The 24,376-nt window shown below is 36.3% G+C and overlaps 1 protein-coding gene across 2 annotated transcripts in view; it reads left to right on the top strand.

Annotated features, from left to right (window-relative positions):
- Iqcm (IQ motif containing M) overlaps positions 1–24,376 on the top strand; it is a 503,902-nt gene that overhangs the window by 460,915 nt on the left and 18,611 nt on the right. Inside the window, exon 15 of one of the 2 annotated variants that reach the window (XM_010632731.1) lies at positions 11,579–11,617. The exons of the other annotated variant lie outside the window; for it this stretch is intronic. The gene's annotated coding sequence lies outside the window, so the exon portion shown is untranslated. Of the gene's footprint in view, positions 1–11,578; positions 11,618–24,376 lie in introns of those variants that run through there. 2 annotated transcript variants of the gene reach the window in all.

Below are 24,376 nucleotides of genomic sequence, written 5' to 3'. Positions count from 1 at the left end.
CACGTTGTGTAATTCTGGGTCACAGGCCATGTGTGCATGGCATCAGAAATTTTACAGTAAATTATGATTAAAGTATCATGATTTTTCAACATGCCTATAAAACCAGCAATCCTGTTTTGTGGAGAAAAGTAAAAAAGAAACCTAATCACTACTGTCTGTTTTTTATTTACTCAGAGCAATGCTGTCCACCCACACATTGTTTTGGTGGGCAAGAAGTGTCTTGCAAACTTCAGACTAGCTTTTTGAAACTTACATTCCGTCTTTTCAACCAGATCATTGTTTTGTGATCGAATTCACATATTTCTTGGAAACCTTGTGTTCCCAGTGGACAAACACCTGACACAATGGAAAGAAAATATTAGTACCTACTGATGAGGTCAGACTTAAATTTTTGTAAGGATGGATTTATCATTTAATTTAATGTAAGTTTTTGAACGGCCAGTGTTATATTTATATTTAACACCAATAAGTAGGAGATGTAAGGACCTAAGAAATATTTGCCTTAAAAAGAATGCCTTCATAATTGGATCATTTTATTTATCATCATTTTCCAAACTGTATCCTGTCTTCTTCAGGGATGCTAACTTGTCATAAAAGACTCATTTAAATTTCATTATCAGTTATCTGCTTTCTGAAGAGTACATAAATTAGTCCCTAAATAGCCAAAAGATCAAAGGTAGTAAAAAATGAAAAAAAAAAGAGGAAAAAATATCTTTGTAGATGGGGAGGGAGAGAGAGCTGAAGGGAAGGCAGGGGGATGGGAGAAAATAAGAGCCAAGATGGATTATGTAAAGGGTACACATTTCTGACAATGAATGTCACTATATGGTACACCTTAAATGTACCAATAAAATTAATGTTGAAAAGATCAAAGGTATTGAAGAAGAGGGTAAAGAGAGGGAATAATCTAGGAGCAGGATTAAAGATGCATAGAAATGGAGACTAGTTTAAGGGAGGTATAAATTCCCTGCACCTGACCTTGAAGGTAAGCCTTTGACCTTGAGCCAGCTAGTCATTCCCCTCTGTGTCTCTTTCCTTATCTATAAAATGAACATAGCAACAGCACTTATTTGATGTCACTGTTAAGATTAATGAGTTAACAGAGAGTTTATCCACACTGGTGGGATTGATGTTTTGGCCATAAAATTTCTTGTTGTGATGAAGGGAGGTAGGCTTCTCTGTGTGTTATAAGAGATCTGGCAGTATCTTTTACCTCATCCTCCAGATAGAGTAGTAACACACCATCCCACATTGCATAAACCACAGTTATATTTATATTTTCCTGATGGAGAACCTTTGTGTCAATTGTAAAAAAAGTCTTATAGTAGTGTTTACCACACAGTAAGTGCTATAAAAATCTTTGTTTAATAAAATTCATAATAAGCTAATAAAACATTCTAAAAGCAAATGATAGAAATGAGGCATAAAGATGGGCTTAGATGTACACAGTAGTGGGAAGAAAATAAATTGTTGGTCTTGCTCAGACTGTAAATTACATTCTTAACAAATCATCAGGATATGATTTATTTAGAAATAATATCCTAGGGCAAGTACCACAGCGCACACCTGTAATCCCAGATACCAGGAGACAGAGACAGAAGGATAAAATTCAGGGCCAGGCTAGGCAATTTAAGGAGATCCTGTGTCAAAGTAAAAGGGCTGGGATATAGTTGAGTGGTAGCATACCACTGGGTTTTATATGTAGTACTGAAAAAAGTAAGAAATAAGGAAGGAGGTAAGAGAGAGAGACAGAGAGAGAGAGAGAGAGACAGAGAGAGAGACAGAGAGAGAGGGAGGGAGAGAGAGAGAGAGAGAGAGAGAGAGAGAGAGAGAGAGAGAGAGAAAGGGGGAGGGAAGAAAAGAAAGACTGTCCATAGTAGCACTACCCGGAGCCCTGGTTTGTCCAGTCACACCTTCCGACAGCCACCTCCACTGCCCCCATCCCTTTGTTCCACACCCCTTCTCCTCCAGACAGTGGCTTATCTGTAGCTTCACCTACTTTATCTTGGTGACTTTCCCATTTTCTCTCACACATCTTGCTCTGTAGAATATCGGTTTCCTTCCTCTTATACATGGGGTCTCTGTGTTCCTCTCCCTGGAAGCCAATCTAGAATCCCAAGCTTTAACGTCTCAGGGGCAAAGAAGAGATCCCAAAAGAGAGGGGAGCTCAGGGTTCCCCGGTCCCAAGCCCTAGCAGCTGGATACACAGAGCCACTTTTGCCGTATCCATGTTTTCTTTCTAGAACCTCTCTAGACTCGAGTGAAGTTGTGGGGACACAGGCTGGTAATGTGTAAGATGGTAGGTGTGATTTTCCAGCATCTTTTAAAACTGAATTTTCATAGGATTGTAGGCTTCACAGCAGCATTTTTTTTTGAACTGTGAAACAGTTATATAATGCCTCTCAGGTAAACATGCGAAGATGATTCTAGTAGTGTTTTCCATGAGTCCTACATGCCTGTGATGACAACTTAGGAGTAATTAGCATTTGAGTATCATTTGAAAGCTACATTTTAATGGAACTAATGCGTTGACATTAGTATATGGACATATTGGATGTTTTGACATAAAAAAAAATCACTATTTTATCTTTGGGTGCTGGGAAAGGAACCTTGACTTAGAACTTCTGTTAAGTTATTCCATAGCATTTCAAATAGTAAAGGCATAGCTTCCATGATACTTTCTCACTAGCATGGGTGCTATTCATTTTGAATAGTCTAAAAGTAACTAATTGGACAGAACTGATTATTAATGCCAACATAAGCAATTCACTTATGCTATGGTCAGTCAAACCTTGTCATCTATAAAATATCTCACAATCAGTACCTGTATAGGCATAGTCCTTTTGCTGCCACATAATTTCATAACATTATAATTATGTTCCATACAATTCAACCTCAAAAAAGAATTAGGCCACCTCCACTTTGGTGATGCTGTTTATTGAGCATACAATATGTGCCAAGCACTGTTCTAAGCACTTTGTGTGTTATTGGAACAAACACAATGTCTGTTCTTCTACTTAAATCTCACAACAACTTGTGAGTTAGGTGTTATTATTTTCCAGATAAAATATTAAGTTGCTTAAATTGTTTTAGATAAAAAATTCCCAGTGTACCTAATGCCAGGGTACCCAAATGTGTCAGCAAGTAGAGAATTTCCTTGATTAGCCAGGTGCAGCGAGAGCAGTCAGAGCCTTTGAGGGGCTGAGGCAGGAGGGTCCCTTGAGACCAATAATTTAAAACCAGTGTGGGTAACATAATGAGACTCTTTCTCCCCAAAAAGGGAGAAAAATTATCTTATGCCAAGCTGATTTTCTTCTTTGAATTAGAATAAATACAATGATAACGTGAGTAAAAAAATAATATGACAAGGACATATATGTACGTGATATACATAGTTTTTATATATGAATATATAAAATTCATAAATAAATATAAAAATGTATATATTTATGTATATATTTTTAGAAATAAAAGTATAAGGGCTGGGCATGCAGTTCAGTGATAGAGCATATGTTTACTGTGTGCAAAGCCTTGGGTTTAATCCTTAGCACCAGAAGAAAAGGCAAAAATATATAGTTTTATACATGTATATATAAAATATGGTAATTCCATAGAAAAGTAGAGTCGCCACCATCTTAGAAGATGGAGGAATAATTAAGATAGTAATATGGCTTAAAATCATCCAGACTTGAGGTATTGTCAAAGAAACAAAATAGAAGTCTTGACTAATTAAACTTATTTTTTAGCAAGGAAGCAAAGCCAAGCCAAAAAAGTCAAAGAAGAGGGATCCAAACATAAAGAGCTCCAAGTCAATCTCTGTAGCCAAAAGTAGCTAAGAATACCACTGATTTGGGGAAGGGTTGGTTTGGATGTGAACATTAGAACCAGGCCTCGTGTGTAATTATGCCTAAGGAATGCGCATGGAAATCTCATTCCATCGCCGTCTCTCCATATGTTCATTAAGATTTCATAGAGAGCCATTGTACTATTTCTATAGATAGGTGCTTATACTAGGGATACAATTAAATTCCTTAGGATTCTGGTGCACAGAATCAACACACAGTTTAAAACATTCTTATATAGTTGCAACTTTGCAGAATCAGTTTTTTCCAGAGCCTAAGGAAAAGTAAAAGAGAAAAAAAATATAGAAATAGATGTAACAAACAAAAATGGCGGGGTGGGGGAGATCCACAGACTACAAACATATGTTGTTAGTTTATGGGCAAAAGATAATTTCCAGCTCGTAGAGACAACACAGTCTAAGAACTCTGAAGCTTTTTATGTGAGGTTTTTTTGAAAAAGTTATGGACCGCTGAGATTTCTACTGAATCTTTTTAAACTTTATGGATGTCTTGATCTCCCTCTAGCAATATACTTTTGCCCATTGAGCCAAGCCCAGTGGAACAAGTTAAAATGACATAGTCACTTCTCCTATCCATTTCAACAATATGGAAACTTTGAAACCCAATTATGAGCACTTAAATGTCAGCTCTGTTAAATATTTAATTTCTGATCATTGTAATCACTGTTAGTAAATTCATTAGAAATGAATAGAAGGGAAAAAGAATATGATTTGCTAGTCCTCATGTTCTATGTGATAAATATAATCTAAGTTTGTATGGATATTTACAAGTTTAGTTTGACTAATTGAATTTCTTTACTTTTTGTAATTGGGTTAAAATGGCACATTTTAGAATATATTTGGTGTTCCAGGTCGTATGAGTTATTGAAAAGTTGTGAAGTCAGTTCAAATTAATGGATAAATCCACTTAGCAGACTCTGATACCACACTTGGTTTTAAAATTTAAAACCTAGACTCAAGGGAGTGTGTCAATAAGAATTATTCCATTTAGTCAGTGATCTGGGGGCTAGAAGACAAACTAAAATTAATAATACTACCCTAAAGTTCATCAGAGAAACCATATGGAACTGATTTGTTGATGACCGGCAACCCAGAGGAAGGAAAATCAATTTTTAAAAAAGAGAGTGGGATAAAGAACACTAGTATTGATAGGAAATTTGGAAAGAAAGCTCCTGAGGGGCAGGAGGGGTCCTGAGTGGATAGCCCAAGGACCCCACTTTACAGAAACGTTTTATAGGGTAAATCCATGTGTGTGTAATGTGGGCCACAGCCATGAACATCCAGTAAGGTTACAAGTACGCTCACTTAGGTAGTGGTGGTCCAATTGAGAAGCAAGTCACATAGCAAGTATGGATGGAAAGAGCAAGGATTCTCCTAGGAGGCGGTGGGTCCAGAGGTCTCTGGTCACTCACTGCCTTGGTGGTGGATACCTATCTGCACTTCACTGAGCCCAGTTCTTTGCAGAAGTAAGTGGGTCTGGTCATCTTGTCTCCATCTTGAGGCCTGGTTTTCAGCCAACATGTAGTTGTGTTGTGTTTCACCTTTGAGGACTTAGCCCTATCTGACCGCCTATATTTCTACCTAGCTCATCTATCTATAATAAGAGTACATTGAGTTGTACAATGCCAGCTCCACTCAAAAGAACGCACACTGTTTCAGTAGATAAAAAAGCAGGATATATTATGAAAGAAAATCTAAGTACTCAAAAATGTCAATTATAAATTAACCTGTTATATTATGATTTGTCTTTCTGTTAGATATATGGTAGGTGGAGAGACACTGTCTTCTTCGGCTTTGTATCTCATGTGTTTAAACATTAATACATGCTCGGTATGTGTTAGCTTAATGAATGAATACATTTATCTCCAAACTTTCACACTGCTCATAGAGTAGTGACAAAATACTGGAGAATGACCTCTCAGGTTGTAGACCAACCATTAGCCTCTTGACCCACACCAAAGGTAACTTCCTAGTAGTATTCCAGCACCTCTTTTTCACAAGAATTCTTGAAAAGAATCCGAGCAAGAACCTTGAGTGTTGGTATTGTACATCATGATAGACAAGTTGGAGAAGAATCCTTTCGACCAGGCTAGATAATATGTCTAATAGTGAGTTTAGAAAAATACGTTTTCCAGAAAAGTTAGCCACTTTATAAGAATGCAATTTTATGGATGTTGTTTCCACATTGAGATGCTTGCATCCTATATCTGTCTGTTTATAATGTTGATCCATAGTTTTCAAAACTAATACGAAGTACATACATCACATCAATGCGATATATGTAAAAGGATATAACTGGCACCAGAAGATGTGAAAAATCACAGTTGGAAACAAACTGATACCAGTAATTAAGTTAGAAACAGGATATCAGACCTCATTAAAAGGCTTCATGACAAAAGAAAAGGGAAGTACAGAAAGAGAAAAGAAAAGATTGACAGCTGCTCTGGGCTTGGAAACGGTACGGCGTGAACAAAGAATCGCATTTTCTGAGTCATGGGCTGCTCAGATGGGGATCTTCCTGAAGGCCTTTGTACCTACAGATGCCTATTCTTGAGTCTTAAAAAGGAAGTTGTTTCCTCTAGGAAGCAAATGAGATTTTTTTGTTGTTGCTGTTCTCTGATGGCTTAGAAGGTGAACTAAAAGCACTGCATCCTTTTGCAAATGGAAAAAAAGTCAAGCTCAGTGATTTCTAATACTTGTTACTGAAATATGGAAAGAGCACCAGAGTCCTGACTCAAATGATACATTTTTAGAAACACGGCATTTGAAAATAGAGTTAAGTTTCATTGCAAGCTTCTCTCATGCCTAGCAATTTAATTTTATTATGCTTACTCAGTTTAATTTATAGGGAATAAAAAATTGATCAGAATGAATGTGGTAACAATACTATCAAAATGAAAGGCAAATTGAGGCACATGGAGTGAGAGAACCAAGAGTTTATTACAGCCAAACTGAGGCTAGCCACCTGGAAAACTCTGTTTGCCCAGAATAAGTGCTTCCCAAAGAGCATCTGAGGGGAGGGGTCTGGTTTTATAGACTCAAAACAAAACAAAACAAAACAACAACAACAATGACAAACACCAGGAAGAGCAAGAAGGAAGTTACAGCAAACCAGTCGTGACTATCACATTGGCTGACAAAACAGCACAATTCACTGTTTGGTTATTGCTCACTTTGTGCTCTATGTGCTCGATAAGAATTGCAATAAATAAGAACAAGGCATTCTCAAGATTTTTATTATTCTAGTGGTGTCAGCAGGACAGGGATCAAAGCTGAGCACCCAAACTTTATCCAGGTAATGTGACTGGAATCAGGAGGGTGTAATGGCTGCCCCACCATCTACATCTTCCAGGCCCAGTAGGAGTTAGCAGGTATACTTTCATTTTTGCCTTCAGTACAGAGTACAGTTCTTACACAAATGTGGGGTCTACAGTGAAACAATGTGTTTAATTTTCTGGAAACTAAGTAGCCTGCAATTCCCATATATGTACTTCTTATCTGGCTTCCTGAATACCACCATTAATATACTTTGTAGGGAGTGGAATAAATAAATCTCTACTGAGTGAGCCCTTGAGAAGACTAAGTAACAAGATGGCTGCTCTCAGAAAAGGACATGGGACGTGGTCTGTGCAAGGTGCATAGCAATGTGCCAGGATTCTTAAACAATTGTTCCCCGATGTCACGGAGCACGAAGGCCCCGATCAGGAGTGCAAAGAGAAGAGAAACAACAGAATGAAGAAAGTGTAAAACTACAGAAGAGTAAGAGAAACCAGAAAGGGAAGGAGGATGGGAACCAACCTTACTGATTTCCTATTAATAAGTAAAAGTTGTACCCATCACTTTTAATATGTAATCTCCTGATGTGATAATAACAAGAGCAGTCACTGTCGGAGATTTCACTATGTCATAGGTGTGTTATTGGTCCAGTAATTTCCATGCCTAATCTAATTGAATCCTCCCTACCACTCTATTATTATCTCACTTTTTGTTTGAGAAAACCCATTTTAAAGAAATGGAGGACCTTGTTAAGGCTGTGCAAGAACAATGAAGGAAGGATTTGAGCTCAGGACTCTTTGACCACAAAGGTATCTCTGTACTTGATATTCCTACATGGCCAAGAAATAGAGCCCCATGTAACAAGAACCCTAAAATAGTGGAAAATCATCAAAAACTTAGTGCCAGTTCTCTAAAACAAGTGCTTTGTGCATCAGCATTGAAAACATTATCTTAGAATTTTTCTGTAGGAAGTAGCATTGGCATGCATGAATGCACTTATTTTTTATCTAGCACAGGACTTCCAGTATTCCTAAATAGTCCTAATCTCAGATTGCTTCCTGAAGGACCTCAGCTTTGAGTTAACACTGCAACATTTGCTTTGGATTTACTCCGAGGTGGGAAATCCGCTCCACTTGTTACCCACATCATGCATTTGCAAGATGTCTGGCCAGGTTTAGGGGTACAGCTTGTGAATTCAGAATAGGTTTATTTTTCTCTCGGAGTCAATTTTCCCGATTTCTATGGGGAAGGATCCCATGCTTTTAGCTTTATTAGCACCACACCAATGGAGCTCAGTGACCCAGATAAATACTGTCTGTCTGACATGTGCTTTCGGAATAATAAATATTTAAGGGTATAGACTCCACACTCAGTTATCATCGAGAGAAGCAGAAATTAGAATACTTTAACACCATACAGCTACATTCTTTCCACCAAAATCATAGTCTATTTGCCTTTGGCCTCTATTGTATGATTTATTTTCTGTGGTTTTAAAAGTCTAATAATTCTTTGGGTAAGCTAAGAGTAAAATTAGTATGAATTTGCCGTCCACATAGCAACTGATGGCAAGCAATTTATCCTGAGAGTGTGTTCCCCAGTGGAGGAAGGAGCTGACTTACAATATGCCAGAAGTGATCTGGGAAGTAAAAATGTCCATGATGATCACTATAGGTGAACTGTAAATCGCTGTGAACACACACACACACACACACACACACACACACACACACACTCCACTTCCTGTTCTAAAGTTGGACAAGGGCTAAAAGATGAAGTTCACTGCTAAAGGGAAAAAAGAGGGGAGAAAAAGTGTTACATGGAAATGCTGCTGATGCAGGGGTGGCAATAGGAAGTAGATATTCATGGGGGGGAGAAGGCATTGGGCCAATTTTCTTTGGGAAAAAAATCCTACCATTGTTATAGATTTTCCATAAATGATAGCTTTTCTACAGTCTAGCTTATTCATCTGGGAGTATAAAAACAATGCTATTTTTCTTCTTGCATTATTGAGATTTAGACTCCATTCCTCATACTTATGAGAATTTGCAACCTAAGAAAAGTCAGAACACTTCTAATTAACCTGCTTTGTTCATCATTCAAGAGATTTTGCTGCCAAGGCCTTCATCTTGACTTAATAATGAAATCATTGAAATTGCAAGAATAATGCAAGGAATCAAAAATGTAAAGAATGCCACCAAAAGTTGTTTGCTTCCATTGGAATGTTTTTGTATGTAGCCTGGATAACCACTGAAAATATGTTTGTGTCTAGGTAAATTCCTAATGCTTTTTCTTGTTATAAGGAATCTGCTTCTTTTTGTTTAGAAATGTGCAATGTGAAAACCAAAATGAATTCATGCTTTTAAGCTCGGAATGCTAAGAGGCAGTCAAAATTATGAAAATAAGAAATCATCAGAAATTTCAGAACTCCTCAGTTTAAGACTACAGAGACCAAATCAACATAAACCACAGTGGATTTTAATAGTCATTTTCATTTAATGTAAAATCCCGGAATTCAGAAATTATTTGGCAGGTAGGAGATCATAAGATGGGGTTTCTTTGATTGTTGCATTTGTAATCATAAAGCAGTCTTGACAACAGTGCTTTATCTTAGCACGTTTACATGGCTCTAATCTCAACTAAAGTACCATAGCTCACTACTGCAGGGATTTAAAAGGTTTTAAAATATTAAACATAACACTTTTTCTCTTTGGTATATGAAGATCTTTTCGGTTAATAATTTAACCAGCAAGTTTCTTGTCTATGCAAAACCTTTACTTTTGTTATGCTGGTCTGTTTAGAAAGATCTAGTATCTGCAGATTTAGGGGCAATGTGTGTCTATTTCACTGTAGAAAACTCCTTTAAGAATGCTTTTCACCAATGTACAGAGTTCACTGATGAGATAAATCTGCGGAAGTGTACGACAGACTCTTCCTCCACATGTCAAAAATGGGTACAGTATATAGGTGAGGAGAGGGAGAAGGTTGAATTTGTCCAAAGAATAAAGCTCACCGTGAGCAAGTGGACCGCAGGCGTACTATTCCTGGGATTCCAGGACCTTTTCCTATTACAAGTGTTGATCATTAGGACCGTGGATAGAAGGAATCATTTCCTTCAGCTCCTCTTTTAGGCAGCTTTTTGTGGTTGTAACAAAATAGTTGAGATGGTGAACATGAAAAGAGGAAACATTTATTTTTGCTCACAATTTTGGAGATTTCAGTCCATGGTTGGTTGGCCCCATTGTTTTGAGCCTGTAGTGGGGCAGCATTGCATAGTGTGAGTGTGTAGCAGAGAAAGTCTGTTCATCTCATAGCCAGGAACAATAAAAAGAAAGACTAAAAAATTGGGGTTTCAGTATCTACTTCAAGGTCATTCCCCCATTGACCAGGAGACTTTCTATGAAGCCCCACCTTTTAAAGTTTCCAACAGGCTTCAGTAACACCAAGCTGGGGACTAAGGGTTTAACACATAGGTCTTTGGGAGACAATTAGGATCCAAATTATAGTAGCTCCTATATCCAGGTACGTACGCCACAGCTTAGTAAAGCAGTTTGCCCTTTTGCCCCAGTGACAAGATAGTTAGTTGGTGATCCCAGTATGTGAGAATTTGAAGTTATTGATATGCTGGCGTTTAAAGCAGTAGTGGTTTAGTAGTTTAAAGAGTAGTTTAGGAGTTAAAAAATATATATATATGTATCAGTATTAGATTAGGTGCTTATAAAGAATTTGACAAGGAATGTGATAAATTAATTGGGAATTTTTGTTCTTATGTAATAAAAAGGTAATTATAGGCAGTTTTGTGCTAAATTTATTTCTCAAAGATCTCATTAAAGACCTATGCACCTTCTCACTCCCCTTCTCTTGTCCTTTTGTTTGCAATATGGCTGTTGAAAGCATTTTTTAAGCAGGAGGGAGGGGGGGACAAAAAACAAACCATAGGAGGTGATAGTCCTTTCCTTGAATGATTTTACCTTTTTATTTGGGAAGAATAAGCCCTTAGGTTTTACATCTTTCTGATCACAATAATGTCAGAGATGTGTCACTGGTAGTGGAAACTTCAAGCACTTCGCCAGCGTCTATCACATATATTATAGAGAACACGGAAGGGTAGAAGGGATACAGTGGGCTCTGGGTGAGCAGAACTCGAGTGTAAAAGGCAGAGGGGCTGGGCTTTAAGAATATCAAGCACAGAACATTGAAGACTATCTATAAAGTATAAGATGACATAAATAGGAACTAATTAATCCTAACAAGACCTAATAATCTTGCTTTATTTGATGTAGACCCACCACAAATTGTAAATAATTTACCTGAATGGGATAATAGCTGCACTGCCCTAAGTAAATAATCAAGATCTGATTTATTATGTCCTTTTGAATTGAGAAATTCTTTGCTTCAATTATTTCTGCTTATTCATCTTCTGTTGTTCTCACTCCTATTCAGATTGCATGGCAACATGCCTTGAGCTCTACATAAATTAATAAAAGATTTTGATTGGAATGTATTTCCCATGTGCTCGTTGATCAGTGAAGATTGTCTGCAAGCCAACAATGGCATCACTGACCCAGGTACTGAAAAGATCAGACTCATAGTTACAAGAGCATAAGTATAGTTCAATGGGGAGCTGGCTAAAGAAATGCTAAGTACAGTAACATGGAATAGACCAGGAGATTTGGGCAAATAACTGAACAGATTCACTCCAGTGGGATAAACATTACGCTGAATTTGGGGGTAGGCAGATTTAAGTTGCAAGAAATTTTAGAAATTCAGGCCAACATTCTGTACAGCCATTGTTCTCAAGTGGGGTCCCTGTCGAGCAACATCAGCAATCCCTGGGATGTTTGTTCAGAATGCATGCTCTTGAACCTCACTCGGGATAAGCCGGTTCAGATCATGGGAAAGCGCTTGTCTAAGCAATCACTAAGAGCTGTCTTGGGGTTAAGATGTATAAAAAACTCGAGGAGTAGCAAAATATGCCACTTTATATGCCACCTGGAATAAGGTAATTTTGAGCTGATAAAAATTACGAAGACACAAATAGAAGAAAAGCACTCTGTCCGGCCTCTATTTGCCTAGCAACTAGGCATAAATCTGTTAAGGTATCCGTCCCCCTTTATACCAGTATGGACAGAAGTTAATTAGCACAAGGCCCTCAGATCATTGTCAGCCTGGAGATGGCACCAAGACATCGATACAACAAGCTTCATTAGCAAGGACTTATCTTTCATTAATTTCCTCCATATATTTGCCTTCCTACAATTTTTCTAAACCTAAAAGCTTGAAGTTATTTTCCTCTGTCTTCTCACTTCTCTAAAAAAATTGCCGTGCTTTTGTTAAAATATGACAAACCCAAGCCCTAACCACACATTGAGGTTACTCACCTCTGAGTTTTCCCATGTGTCTGTGTGATGCACATGCTAATAAACCTCTGCTTGTTCTTCTTTTGCCAGTTTTACAGGGCTCTGGCCAGTGAATCTAAAATGGGTTTAAGGAAACTATTTTTTTTTTCCATTCTACCTTAATCGCTTTCTCATTGCTGAGAAACAATACCAGACACCCATAAATCTAAAGGAGGAAAGATACATTTTGGCTCACAGTTTGTAGAAGTTTCAGTCCATAGTGGGCTGGCTCCAAGGTAGGGTGTTATGACAGAGGAGGCTTGCCTATAGAGTTGCCTGTGAGAATCAGAGAGAGAGAGAGAGAGAGAGAGAGAGAGAGGTAGGCCCTTCCAGGACACACACTGCCAGCGACCCACCTCCTCTCCTCAGGCTACACCTCTCAACATCATATCGAGCTATAAACTCATCAGTGGACCAATCCATCCATGAGTCTAGCACCTCCATGATCCCATCTATGAGCACACGAGACTGGTGCGACATCAAAGTAAATACATGAACCATGAGACACATTCCCTACCAATTTCAGACCTAACAGAACGTTTGCTAGGAGCTACATGCTATATGATCTCTCAGGTGAGCCAAAATGATCTAAGGAACTTGGGCAAAACTCTTGAGATGTTATATCTTGGACAAAGCCAAAGCTGAACCTTCTATGATGAGCAAAGGTTGGAAAAGGACTACCACCAGTGGTGACTTGATGCTATTGCTCATGACCATGTCCTTGAATAGCCCCTAAAATAACCTAGGTAGCACATTAAAACTACATGGATAAGTAGAAGCCAAAGCAATTTAAAATTTCTGAAGAGGGCGTACAGGCTTTTGTGTCTTTAAAAAATTCCCAGGGAGTTCTAAATATGCTGCCAGTTCTAAATCACTGCCTTTGGAGCTTCTAGGTGAGAATCAGTGTCTTCAGTCTAGGGAAGGAAACACAAGAGTTTCTAACAACATATTCAGCGAATATTTATTTGTCCATCTCTCTTATCATAATGTAAGCATCATGAGGATGCTCTATGACACTCACCCTAGCACCAACCAAGAGCAATACACAGAACATAAGCAAGAAAAAATTATTATTTGTTCAATGGATATTTAATGTTCAATATTTAAGTTTCCCAGGATTAATATAAAAGCTAAGCATATTCTCAACCTTCTATTATCACAGATACAGTAAGGCGAGGTGACCTCAATCTCAGTGAGCTTATGGTGTGTGCTTCTTAAGTTTTTTCCCCTAGAACACTGCTGTCAGTATAGTAGCTGCTAGCGCTGCATGTAGCTATTGAGCCCTTGAAATGAGCCTGATACCAATTGAATTGTATTATAAGTATAAAATATGCACAAGAGTTTGGAGGCTTAATATGAAAATAGAATGTAAAATATCTGATGAATAATTTTTAAATTGATTGTATAATGAGGTTTTGTGATGATCTTGATTTTCAACTTGACTAGCTTGAGAATTGCCTAGGAGATTAGTAAATATCACTCCTGAGAATATCTGGGTGGCTCGTTCAGGCATGAATTTGGGGACTATGTCTGGTCCCTGGCTCCTTTCTCTCAGGTTCTTTCTTTGCTCTCTGCCCCTTCACCATGATATTTCTGTCTTGGAGCCAAGCCAACCATGGACTGAAACTCTGAAACCATGAGCCAAAATAAACCTTTCCTCTTTTAAGGTGTGTATATCAGGTATTTTGTCCCAGCAAAGCTTTATGTCCCTGGAAAGCTAATACAGGTTTTAATATTTTGGACACAGTATAAAATAAAATACATTATTAAAATTAATTTCTTCTGTTTCTTTTCATTTTTAAAATGTAGTAGTAGAAATTTTTAAATCACCGAAGTTTGATTTTTTTGTGCATATTACCTTTGTGATTTGCACTTTTGACTTGCATTCTAAATCTGTTAGATGGTGCTGGTCTAAGAAGTCAACAACACTATGTATCTATTTTATTTGATATCTAGGACACAGGAAATAATTATTATTAAGACTATAGAATTAATAAAGCTCTTATATTTTGAGGTAAAGTAGCCCAGTTTTAACCATAAATGGATTATAGGGCATGAACAATTCCAGAGTCAAGATACTTAATAAAGCCATAGCATTGTGAAGTCAGCCATCTATCCTGACACTTAACACATCCTTTACCCTAAAGGTAGTTTGTATCTCACCTGAGTTTAGCATCTCCTAATTGTGTAGTTGCTGATTTCAGGCCTCTGGCAAGGAATTAGTGACTGCATATTATTTCCCTGAAGCAACTGTATCAACACTGTTTCTTTAATATCTGTGTTTCTTCATCTGTTTATAGCCGTGATGATATTCTTCATAATACCTGCTTTGCTCTATCTAAAGAGGTTTGCTAAATGAAACTTTGCCAATCTATTAGACATATTGCTATCTTATTGTCAAATGTCCCTGTTTCTGCCTAGGAATTTAAATGCCAGCCACCTTTTCTCTTAGATCACTTATTAAGGATAGCATGTGAGTACATAGCATGCCTTCCATGGGAACCACAAACAACAAAGAAACAATGTGGATATTATCTAATTCACCATTTATTTGTATTCCTACTTACCAGTAAAGACTTTCAGTTTTGAATTTTAAAGTAAATGAGCTGAGAAACTGCTAACATGGGTTTAAAAACACAATCATATTGGTAAAATAAGCTTTAAACATTCTTGGTGAAAAGGAAGACCTAGTTCTCTCCACATCTCCACATTGTAGGTGTTAGAAAATGAAACAAAGTGTTAATAATAATAACCTAATGATTAGTACTGACCAATGAAGGCAACATATCATTATCCATCTGGAATAAAATTATTATTCAGGAAAACTTCTTAAACGATGCATATATCCATCTTTCTGTTCTTTCTATTCATCAACAAGAAGCCTTGTGCATTCTTAAGTACTTGAAACTTTCTGTCAAAGATCTTTTTATACTGAGCATATAATTTGATGTGCTTTAAAATCCAAATGATAAACTTGAGAAATTTGTTTTTGTTCCCCTCAAATGCAAAGTCTGAATCTATGCTTTTAAAATAAAAATTAAAATAAGATAAATCACAGCCTTACATCTAGCAAGATACACCATGAAAGAGTGTTCTTAAATTGGCTATACTCATGTATGACAGTCTTCATTTTTAATCATATTTCATCCATTGTCACTTCTCTCTTGCTACCAGGGATTTGGATTTCACACCAAACACAAGGAGAATGTGGCCACAGAGTGAAGGAGGGAGAAACCATCATCCAGTTGAGAAATGGTTGTAGCCTAACTCTAGGAAGCTGTAGGAGAGACCAAGAAAGGGGATAGGCCATACAATATTAAATTTAACCATCTTCCACTTCTAGTACTGCGGCATATTGGATACCCTAAACAGCTGGAGGAAATGACTAATAATCTGGAAAAATTTTTAAACTAAAATTTTAATTTTAATAAGAAACATTGGTGGCAAAAAAGAAAAAGAAACCAAGGAACAAAAACTGAAGTGAAAGCAAAAACTCTGGTATACAAACCAGTGCTTAAGCCACTCTGATTATGTCTGCCAAACCATAGTGACCTTGAGTTTCTGTGTCTACAGCATGTGTGAACATACAACCTAGAGGCAGACACAAAAATGAAGTCTGATGGAACTCAGCTACAAAAAGCTGGCGACCCAATGGGGTAAAATTCTCAGAGACAGGGTCCCCCACAGAAGGGCCAGCAAGGAATCTTGCCTCTCTCAATCTTGTTGCTGGAAGCATGAAAAATTTCCTCGGAGACATCACAATAAAACTTTCTTCATGTAAAACAGTAGCACAGATTCAAGTTAACTCAAATACAGTGACCCCAGACTGGTGGTGCTTCCTGGAATAAGGAGAAAACAACTCAGTTCCTCTGTAGAAGACATAGAAGGAGACCAGGCATCAAAGAGCTTACCGAATAAGTTCCAAGGGATAGAAGTTCATATTTAAGAGTTATAAAGCAAAGAAGTAATCTACATGTGCATGGGCCAGCAAAACATACAGGAAATAGCATCAAATTCACAGCATTTAAACTGGAAGACAACGAAAAGGTTAAATATCACTAGTAGAATTTAATAGATTAACTATATTACCAAAACCAGGAATTTATAAGGAAATTTGAAGAATGATCAGAAAGAATTTCTGTGCATCAAGACAATATTTCTGTTTATAAACTCAGTGGGTAAGTTAACTATATATACAGTTAGCTCATCTGCTCAGAAAAGTAAAGATTTTTGGTAAGAACTTAGAAGTTGTCCAAAAAGTAGTGCCCCAAAATGTGTTAGTTTTCAACAAAGAGTTAATAGAATAAGAAAATGACACCACTCAGAAGACCATCCTCAATTATAGAAAGACAAAATGAAAAACACAATAATCAAGTAGATAAACTGAGAAAATGATAATAAAAAATAAGAACAGTAATAATGTAAATGGATTAACCTTTTCACTTAAAAGAAGTCAGATTTTTCAATTGAGTTAAGTAGCATTTACTAAGAAATAAAATATAAAATATAAAAATATAAAATGGTTGAAGGTAAAATGTAGAAAAATTATAAGAATCAAATACTAACCAGAGGAAAATGTTGTAATTTTATGAATAACACAAAAATGAGAAATGTAAAATGTAAATATTTTCCTAATGACAGAGATCTTCATATATAAAGGACAGACTTAACACCAGGGAGATAAGACTGTGTGCAACTAATCACAGTCTCAAACTGTATAAAGCAAAATGTTTCTAGTTAGAAACTGAATTCAATTGTTATAAATTTTCATAAATATTGACTTGGCACCAGATTAAAACGTAACTGATCTGAAGTTATTAAGAAGATTAATCTTCAATTGATTGTTCTAGCAGACAATGAAACCATAAAAGCATATGATTTTTGAGGAGTTAGATAAGCAAGGTCAACAAACGGACCTAAACAATATTGCACTCAGTGAATAGAGAAGGCACTTTTTCAGACATATACAGCATATTTAGGAAAATTGAGCATAATCTAAGAATCATTCCTAATAAATGTCCCAAGAAACTGACATTCACCAATATAACTCTACAGTTACTGAAATAGAGACAGGAGATGTCACTTTGTTAAACATGACAAAATCATTTGATAAAATTCATTAAGAAAATGATCACCAGAAAAGATGACTTTTTTGAAATTTTAGAAAACATGTGCATGTGAAATTCATATAAAAATAAACAACAGCAGAAATGAGTATTTAGAACTACATTTTTTTCTTTTTATTGAGTTTATTGGTACAATCTAGGTATACAATACAGTTACAGTCATTATTGGGATCCTGTACCTTTATGTGATAGATCTTGATTCTCATTTTTCCCCTTGTCCCTGCCCTCCTTTCATACCCTCCTCCCCTCCCCATTTACAAACACTTTATTTCCATTTCTTCAATTTCTCATATTTTTTCCTCTCCCTTATTACCTTTCCCCCACCCTTCCCACTTTCCCTACACCTTTAGCCCTTTACTTCCTATTTCACATTATTATCTCATTAGGATCCTGTGTACAATTATAGTGTTTCACACCAGAGAAACTATTCGGTATTTCGGTTAAAGAAATCTCTGTATGAACATTAAAAATAGGGAATCCTAAAATAATACTAAAAAGGAAAGTAAAAGAGAAAAGGCAATGATGTAAGATTAGTATAATCCTTAATTCTGAAGATGAAAATGGTCCCTGAACATATTTAAATTGCTTCATGCTCTTGTAGTCTTATCTTATTCTTTTTTTCATTATTTAGAGAATACTTTATTAATTTATGTAATCAAACCCGCATAGATATGACCTTACATATTTAATGCAGTGCATTACCCCTGTACAAATGGAAAAAAAAATTAAAAATTTAACATTTCTAGACCAATATGTCTGTCAATTTCTGTACAATGCCAACTCAACACAGTAAATTGGGATAATTTTTTCCAAAGTTGACAGCACAGTTAAAGTTTCCAAAAATTCAAATTATATATGTGTGTGTGTGTGTGTGTGTGTGTGTGTATACATACATATTTATATTTATATAAAAAGACCAATAATAGCAGTATGTTATGCATCAATAGCAGCAACAGCTTCTCCAGGTTCTGCAGTCATCTGAACAAAATTATAGACATTCAGCACATTCCATTAAAAAAACAAAAACAAAAAAACAAAGAAAAGAATAATATCCAGATAACAGCAAAGTTCTGTTGCTGTTGTGGTACCTGGCACCATTTTTTTAAATTAGCATCTTAATCAACATCTGGAAAGAGAACATTCTAGAGTAATAGCTTTGAAAATAGCTCTGATAAAGCACAGTCACTACTACATATCATAAAGCAGGTACAAGATATTTTACATTCACAGAGATATGATATAGTACCGTCCTACATCAATAATACTAGAATCAGTTGTGGCTTGAAATTTGCTTTGTCTGCAAATAAGATTGCTATTCCTGCTTTCTTCTGGGCTCCTGTCACATGGAGAATTGTTTTCCATCCTTTCACTTTCAGTCTATGGGCTTCTTTTTGCACTAGGTGTGTTTCTTCTATAAAACATATTGTTGGATTTTGCTTCTTATTCCATTTTGCCAGTCTATTTCTCTTGATTGGTGAGTTGAGGCTATTGACATTGATGGTTATAACTGATATGTACTGACTTATTATTGTCATGTTATTGGCCTTTTGTTTACTCTTTACTTTTTCACTTTCTCCTTTTAGTTTCTTGCCTTGCCTATTTGATTTACTCTGTTGGGTCTCATGGTGTTGTTGCCTTCATTGTCTTTTTCTAGGATCTTGTTTAGAATTGCTTGTAGTGCTGGTTTGGTATTCATGTAGTTTCTCACGTGTTCTTTGTCATGGAAGTATCTTATTTTCCCATCCATTTTGAAAGAGAGTTTTGCAGGATACATCAGTCTAGGTTGGAGGTTGTTCTCTTTTAGTACTTGAAATATCTCACTCCAGGCTCTCCTTGCCTTAAGGGTTTGTGTTGAAAAGTGTGCTGTGATTCTGATGGTCTTTCCTTTGCATGTGATTTGTTTCTTTTCTCTAACTGCTTGTAGTATTTTTTTCTTCTGTTGGATTTCTGGGATCTTGATTATTATATGTCTAGGTGTAGATTTTTTTTTGATTGTGGCTAATTGTTGTACTATATGACTCACTTATCTGAATGTCAAATTGTTCCCCTCTGTTTGGGATGTTTTCTGTCATTAATTCTGTGAACAGGTTTTTAAGTCATTTGTATTTTTTCCTGCTACTTCATGGATTGCTATTAGTCTTATGTTATTCTTCTTTGCATCATGTAGGAGTTGTTGGATTGATTTCCCATGATCCCCTACTGTTTTTAAGAGACCTCTCTTTTCACAGTCACTGACTGCAATCTTACCTTCTTTATCTGAGAGTCTATCTTCACATTCTTTTATTCTGTTATGTACACTTTCAATGGAGTGTTTAATCTCCTGGATATCTGTTTGAATCTGTTTTATGGATTCCATTTCTTTCCTATGTTGGATGTTTATTTTTTCCATTTCTTTCTTATACTGGGACTTCATGGCTTCTATCATGGTCGCACCAGGAAGGTACCCTGGGCCCTGATCCACCGCGCGGAGAGCCATGCCTTCTCCTGCCCAGAGCCGCCATCGCTCCAGCACCAGGAAGGTAGCCGCGTGGGTGCCCCTGAACTCCCATAACTCCCCCACACACACTCTCAGACCTCCTGATTGTGCCAGTCTTTGGACCCACTCTGCAGAGGCAGAGATGGTCATAAAGGGTATTTTTCTGAGTTCCCAACTTTGAACATCTTTAAAGAAGGGGCGTAGGAAACCTGTAGTAGCACAATGTGGAGTTCAACCGTTCAGAAGGTTGGGGAACTCAATCTGGGCCTTGCAGCCCAAGGTCAGTCTGCATCACGGGGTTCAGCCATCAGCTAACTGAGATCAGGGGTCTTGAGTCCTAGCTCTGTCTGAGCCATTAAATGGTAAATATACTATACTGAAAAGTTTGTTCACTGCAGACATGTTCTGGACTGCTTCTTGATTTCTATTTAATTCAAATGGTTTAAGGGTGATAGACTAGTGACTACCACAGGTGGTCAGTTTCCAAGTTGTGCTTGATCATAATGTGTTGCTAATTGTATCAGTTGGGATAAAGGATTGTGGTTGATTTTATGAGCTGTTTTCTCTGATGTTATGAAGATGAGAATGTCTGTGGGTTGTTAGAGACCCAGATGCGAGGGCACAACTATATCAGGAAAATTTGGGTGATAACCTAGAGATTAAACCAAGGACAGTCCGACAACAAAAGTAAAAATGAGAAAACACTTAAGCAAGACACAAAGACAGACTTCCAGTTCACCAATGGCAAACAGTAGGGCAAATGAGGATGAAAAGGCCAATAGTCAACCACCAGGACACCCTGAACTCAAAGCACAGAAAATAACAAAACAGATCAATCAGGCTCTAGAAAAGTTCAAAACAGAAATAATTTCCCAGATGACCATAGAGATGGTGAGCAAAATGAAAGTTATGATTTGAGACTCTAGAGCAGAAACTGACAAAAAAAAAAAGATAGAACTACTTTTAATAAAAACATTACATATGAAAAACTTTGGTATGCTAACTTTGGTATATAGGGATGGTAGCCCCTAGATTTAAGCATTAACATTTTAAAAGAAAGGCTGATAATTAAGAATAAAATTAACTCAAAAGTTAAAAAAGAAGAGAATTGCCTTGCCAAGAATGAATAAAAGCAAATGAGATGGTAAATGATAAGGAAAATAAATATACAATGAAACATATCAACAAAGTTAAAAACTGAATCTTTGAAAGCATGAATGGACAGGATGGTTGCAAGATTAACTTTAAAAATGGAAAAAGGAATTGCAAACATAAGGAAATAAATTGAGTTAATACTTGAGATGCAAAAAAACAAAGAATTGTTGAAAGACAATTAGCTAGTAAATATGAATCATTATATAATATTGATAAATTACTGAGAAAACATAATTTACTACAACTTAGGTGAAATGAAATAGAAAATACAATGAGTTAAAAATCATTCTAAAATAAAATTGTCTCACTCAACTGTATTGGTGGGCTTTTCTGAATATTTAAGGTATAGACAGTTATAATATTTAACAAAATTTAGCAGCATATTTAAAAAGTGAGAATACATACCAGTGGAAATTATGACACCAATAAAACTAAAAGTTGAGTACAAAAAAATTATAGACCAGTCATTTTTATGATTACAAACACAAAAATCCTATAATAAGATACCTTTTATGTATTTAATAGCAAATGTGAAGGCTAATTCTAAGAACTTTACAGACATGAGCTCATTTATTCATCAAAACAAACCTTTAGATTAGGTACTTGTACTATCCTCAATTTACAAAGGAGAAGACTGACTACAAGTAACTTTCCCAATAACACAGTTTTAAGCAGCAGTGCTGAGGTTCAAATGCTGGTGGTTTTTCTCCAGAATCTATCAAAACTGGCAATAATAAATGTAGGCAAGAGGCAGAGGAACTGGTATGCTCATGTATTCCTGGTAGGAATGAAAAGTGACAGGACCCCTTAAAAATAATTTGCCAATTTCTTATATACATGTACCTTACCTGTGACTCAGCTATTCTACTCTAGTTCTTTTCCCTGGGAAAATAAAACAAGTAACCACATTAGATTTATAAGCATCAGTGTTCAAAATAAAGCTTTGTTCAGAATACCCCCAATGGAAAAAAAAATGCAAATGTCAAAACCCGGTGAATAATCAAAAATAGACTACTTACCAAGAAAAAGAGCAAACTACTGATGCACACCAAAAACATGCATGGCTCCTCACAAGGAATGCAAATGTTACATACTACAAACTTGTACAAAACAAAACACCAAGGGGATCAAGGGCTGGGCAAAAGAGAAAGGGGATGGAAAAGGAATTCAGATGTTTTATACACATACCAACTCCACACAAGGAGTGTAAATATCAGACACCGTACAGTACAAAAAAACCAAGTTTAAAAACTCAAACTTAAAAAAATTAAATTATGTGAGTGAAAAATTTCAGGCAAAATATTTTCTTCACATATGTGATACAACTTAAATTAGAAGCATACAAAGCTAAGATATGATCACTAAAAACAAAACAGCCTCTAGAATTAGGGAATTAACTAGAAGGGATATGAGAGGATGTAGTAATCTTCTGTTACTATCTAATTGCCATAAATCTAATGGTTTAAATAACATCCTTTTAAAAAATCTGACATTTTCTATGGGCCAGAGGTTATCTTAGTCCACTTTCTGTTGCCACTGTCACAGTAGCACAAACTCAGTTATAAAGAGAAGAGGTTCGTTTGGGTTCACAGCTCCAGTCCACTGTTGGGGGCTTCATCTGGTGCTGGTGTTCTGCAGACACAGCCCTGAGGTGGACAGAATGTCACTTGGCAATGGGCAGCACCCAAGCCACCCAGCCAAAGAGGCTTTTCTAGCCGACCCACTGTCAAGATGTCCCCTGAACCTAACAATGCATTATGGATTCTTCCATTCCTGAAGACAATTACTAAGCACTCCGGGCATCATGACTTTGAAGGGAAAGCCTATATTCGAACCACAATGCAGTGTGTAGATGGGGCTTCTGGCCCATCAAGGTCATATGGGCTGCAGTGAAGGGAAAACTTGGCGTCTGGGCTCATGTGAAGTCTGGGGCCCCTTGCAAGTTCCCATGGGTGAAGAATTCAGTTCCTTGCACCCAAAGAGCTGAAGTTCCCATTTCTTGCTCACTTTTAAAGAGAAGTCACTCAGTATTATTCTTCAGTGAAAATTACATTATCAAAAGGTCACTTTATAATATCAGAAAATGTATAAAATCTTTAATGTGCAGAAGATAGGCAAACTATTTGTAAAGAATAATATAAAACATCATGAAAATACCATATAAAATAGTTACATATGTCAAGTGATACAGCATTTATATAGCTAGGAGTAGATAAAATCTACCAAGTTTTTCTGTATATTAAGAACATGTATATCAAAATCTCAATAAGATCTTTTAGGTACTCTGTATGTTTCCAGAATTTGTGCAGAACAATGGGCCCAGGACAATTGATAGATTTCTGAAGACAAAGACGTTTGGGTTGGGAGGGATTTCATATGAAATATTAATATGTTATACAGTTACATAATTTAAGACAGTTTGATATTTGTGTACAGTTAATAAATGAAACAAAGACCAAAATGGAGCAACCAGCAGCAGATCCATGTACCTGTGGAAATTTAGTTTGTATATAAATTGTTGTAAATATTTTTAAATGAGGAGATGGCTTGAGTATTTATATGGAAAGTTTAGCATAGTAAATGAATGATGATAGAATATTGATTATTCCTACTGGGGCAAAGCAAATTTGGATTCCTAAAACAAAATATGCAAAAATCATCTCCCGGTGAATTAAGGCACAATATAAAAAAGCTAATCTATAATGTTTTAGAAGACAAAAATTAATTTATTTAGTTCATTAGTTAACCTATTAATTATTTAGAGGATGGGGTGGGATTTCTTAAACAAGACAGAAAAGGCACTAAATATAATGGCAAAAGACAATTATTAAAAATATATTTCTGACCATAAGATATAATAACATAAATAAAAATAAGACAAAATTAGGAAATGATTAATAAATAAATATAACTGAAAAAATTAGGAAAATAATTTCTATAAATCGGTAAGAAAATGACTAAAGCCCAATAGAAAAAGAAATTAATAACTGACACAAAAGGATTCTTTTTAGAGGAGACAGTAACAGTGGATTAGAAACTGCTCATCTCCTTAGTAATCAAGGATGTGCCCGTTAAAATATAATAT

Source organism: Fukomys damarensis, unplaced genomic scaffold, assembly GCF_012274545.1.
Source record: "Fukomys damarensis isolate Sample0158 unplaced genomic scaffold, DMR_v1.0_HiC HiC_scaffold_38, whole genome shotgun sequence".
NCBI lineage: Eukaryota > Metazoa > Chordata > Mammalia > Rodentia > Bathyergidae > Fukomys > Fukomys damarensis.
This window is presented reverse-complemented; position numbering and strand designations above follow the sequence as displayed.